Here is a 4,131-nt window from a genome sequence, read left to right on the forward strand (position 1 = left end):
TGATTCCGTGCTTTGGGCCAACTGGGTGCTATCAGAATGAGAGGTAATACAGAATATTGCTGTAAACTGCAATGCATTCTGGGGTCGCATGATGTTTGACACAAATGTACAGTATATTGCTGTAAATTTCAAATATACAGAGGCATGGGATCTTCAATGGTCGAGATTCAGGAGCGGCAAGAGGAGTGATTCACAACTGCATGTGGTAAGTGACTTATTTCAGTTTTTTATTTTTCATGCTTGGTAACTGTAGTAGTATATGAAGGTATCTATGTTCGCGGATCATATTGGTAACCCCGGATTCATGCATCCTTCGTCCGCGGGGCGCGAAGGAGACTTGCGCGGGGTTTCAGCAGCACGGTCGCGGTATTTCACACATTCCCCGGCATTACAGCGGCTATGGGCAGAAAATCTCTGGGTTCCTACGTTAAGAATTACATGCTTCAATGACAACAGCTGTGATTCACTTGAACTTCATGTTGATCAGCACACTTTGTCGTGAATATTTTATGGTGTAAATCAGATTTGCACATGCAGTCATCTGTTAACACTGGCGCCGAAATGAAAACGTGTCGCTAAAGCACCGCAGTCAGCCCGCTCACGGAGGATGTGTGTGTTGTATAAATTCTGAACGGTGCTGTTAAAGCGGTTAACGTAACCAGCTAAATGTGTATTTAAGGACCTTTGCTAACTTGCTAATTTGCTTATTGTTTGTAATGCATCTTGTTAACATTGGTTTAAAAGAATGAGTTAATCCAGCCCAGCTTCCTGTCTGGCCTTGCCTCTCTGTTCGCAGCACGTTACATATTCAATCTGGAGTACCAGGAGGAGACAGCCGGAACTTTGGACTTCATTCAAAGGTAATGGTTGATTTCTAACAATTTAAGTTCCTCCATTTTGTATATGTAAATATTTTATATCAGTAGATATGTTTTATATATCTTGAGGCCTTTAACACAACGTTTCTCAACTCGAGCAGAGATAGAATTTTTTAGGGCGAATAATTTAGATGTCTCCCTGTTTAACACTTGCAAGCTAATGAGTTAAATCAGGTGTTTTAATTAGTGGGACATCAAACATTTTCTGGGAGGTGGGTCCACAGGACTGGAGTTAAGAAACACTTATCTAAAATATGGTCAAATTTCAAAAACCTGATTACATGCCTCAAAAGCTAAAACCAATGTGAATTACATATTGTCTGTTTCCTCGCATGATGTTTGACACAAATGTACAGTATATTGCTGTAAATTTCAAATATACAGAGGCATGGGATCTTCAATGGTCGAGATTCGGGAGCGGCAAGAGGAGTGATTCACAACTGCATGTGGTAAGTGACTTATTTCAGTTTTTTATTTTTCATGTTTGGTAACTGTAGTAGTATATGAAGGTATCTATGTTCGCGGTTCATATTGGTAACCCCAGATTCATGCATCCTTCGTCCGCGGGGCGCGAAGGAGACTTGCGCGGGGTTTCAGCAGCACGGTCGCGGTATTTCACACATTCCCCGGCATTACAGCGGCTATGGGCAGAAAATCTCTGGGTTCCTACGTTAAGAATTACATGCTTCAATGACAACAGCTGTGATTCACTTGAACTTCATGTTGATCAGCACACTTTGTCGTGAATATTTTATGGTGTAAATCAGATTTGCACATGCAGTCATCTGTTAACACTGGCGCCGAAATGAAAACGTGTCGCTAAAGCACCGCAGTCAGCCCGCTCACGGAGGATGTGTGTGTTGTATAAATTCTGAACGGTGCTGTTAAAGCGGTTAACGTAACCAGCTAAATGTGTATTTAAGGACCTTTGCTAACTTGCTAATTTGCTTATTGTTTGTAATGCATCTTGTTAACATTGGTTTAAAAGAATGAGTTAATCCAGCCCAGCTTCCTGTCTGGCCTTGCCTCTCTGTTCGCAGCACGTTACATATTCAATCTGGAGTACCAGGAGGAGACAGCCGGAACTTTGGACTTCATTCAAAGGTAATGGTTGATTTCTAACAATTTAAGTTCCTCCATTTTGTATATGTAAATATTTTATATCAGTAGATATGTTTTATATATGTTGAGGCCTTTAACACAACGTTTCTCAACTCGAGCAGAGATAGAATTTTTTAGGGCGAATAATTTAGTTGTCTCCCTGTTTAACACTTGCAAGCTAATGAGTTAAATCAGGTGTTTTAATTAGTGGGACATCAAACATTTTCTGGGAGGTGGGTCCACAGGACTGGAGTTAAGAAACACTTATCTAAAATATGGTCAAATTTCAAAAACCTGATTACATGCCTCAAAAGCTAAAACCAATGTGAATTACATATTGTCTGTTTCCTGACCCTTTAGGCACTTTGTAGGCATTAATCCAAAGAGAGGAACAAAGAAGTTGAAAGGAAAAGTGCCATCTAAAACAACAGGGGTAATGAAGAAACAGGTTGAAGTGAACCCACATGTCGCCACTTTTCTTTGCAAAGTGAAGGATTATCAGTGGAATTTCTGAAATGTAAGTGCACACACACAAACACCAAGATCGCTTTTTCCTTTTATTATTCTCTATCTTTATCTGACTGTAAGTTATCCCTATATCAGAATCTGACTGTATCATTATGTTTTGTAATATATCTAATATATTGTCCTCTTTGTTCTTTTTAATATTTCTAGCCACTCTTTGCATCCTGGGATGGAGCCACATCTGGAGCTGAACTGTTCTCCTTTTTTTGATCAGAAGTTTTGTTGGACTCACTTGGGGCCCTGATGTTTGCCCATGTTGGACTGTTCATGAAGTGGTGAAAATTCATCAGTATCTTTGTGGTTTATAGAACCGTTTTATTATGAACATGTTGGTTAACTTGAGGTTTTAAAGTAATGCAGGGTAATATATGTTTCAAGTCATTTAAAATATTTAATTTCATGTCCAATTTATTTTGTAATTCAAAATAATACTAAATACACTCATTACATTTCTTTCATGCAAATTTTAAAGTTATATATTAAATAAATTTGGACCTGTTTTTCAAGATTAAGAAGTGCCAAATTAATTTGTTTTGTGAAATAATAGGGTGAATTAAGTTATGCATTATACAACATTTTATGCACTTAAATATGGTTTAAAGCTTATGCAGTTAATGAATAGTTTACATTTAAAATTCAGCTGCCAGTCATTATTATTCATTAATATTATAGCATACACACATTAAAGTAGTTTACTGTAAAAATTACAGCAGTTGTAAAAAATACTGTAATCAGGAAATACAGGAAAATGCTGTAAATTAAATTACAGCAATGCTACTGTACAAATTATAGTAACCGGCTGGCAACCATGCTGCCATTATTTTACTGTAAAATTTACAGGTAATTTCTTACAGTGCAGACTTACATTTTTTCTAAAATGGACAATTAAACCTAGCAACCACCCAGAACACCCTGCCTAGCAACACCCTTAGAAACAAAATTCATCACCAAATTCATCATTATTAAATATATCCAAAATACATAATATATTAGTCAAATTAAATCTTGAATTGGATTTTTGATTAGGCAAAACTTAAAGGGTTAGTTCTCCCAAAAATGAAAATTAGCCCATAAATTACTCACCCTCAAGTCATCCTAGGTGTATATGACTTTCTTCTTTCAGACAAATCCAGTCAGAGTTATATTAAAAATTGTCTTTGATCTTTCAAGCTGTTTAATGCCACTCAGCGGGTGTTGCATGCATCAGTCCAAAAGAAGTTAAATAAAAAGCGCCCAGCCATAAAAAAAAAGTGCCTCACATGGCTCCTGGGGGTGAACAAAGGCCTCCTGTAGCGAATCGATGCGTTTTTGTAAGAAAAATATCCATATTCAAAACGTAATAATCACTTTAATGTAGCTTGCGCCAACAGTTGTACACGGAAGCAGCTCCGGGCGGATGACGTATCAGTTCAGCATTGCGCATGCGCCGGTGAGTCTCGTGAAAACCAACGTTTGTTAACAGGAGCAAATGAAGCAAAGTTTCCTTACTTTAGCGAAGGAAAGCCAGTCTCGTCTTGGCTTATATCGAAATCCTCCGACATTCTTCTTTACAAATCCTAATTTTTTACTTCTAATTAGTGACCATTGTTTTGTTTTGATCGCTCCGCTGTGCTTCCGCATTCGTCAC

The 4,131-nt window shown here is 37.9% G+C and overlaps 1 long non-coding RNA gene across 2 annotated transcripts; it reads left to right on the top strand.

Moving 5' to 3' along the window:
* The first annotated feature begins 835 nt into the window (after positions 1-835).
* LOC107552562 (uncharacterized) lies at positions 836-2,876 on the top strand. 2 transcript variants are annotated; one of them, XR_001604865.1, is made up of 3 exons: positions 836-860; positions 2,340-2,496; positions 2,655-2,876. It is a non-coding gene; the product is annotated as an uncharacterized lncRNA (long non-coding RNA). The 2 variants fall into 2 exon arrangements; XR_001604864.1 differs by lacking the exon at positions 836-860 and adding an exon at positions 1,901-1,982.
* Positions 2,877-4,131: the final 1,255 nt, after the last annotated feature.

Source organism: Sinocyclocheilus grahami, unplaced genomic scaffold, assembly GCF_001515645.1.
Source record: "Sinocyclocheilus grahami isolate Dianchi unplaced genomic scaffold, SAMN03320097.WGS_v1.1 scaffold453.1, whole genome shotgun sequence".
Taxonomy (NCBI): Eukaryota; Metazoa; Chordata; class Actinopteri; order Cypriniformes; family Cyprinidae; genus Sinocyclocheilus; species Sinocyclocheilus grahami.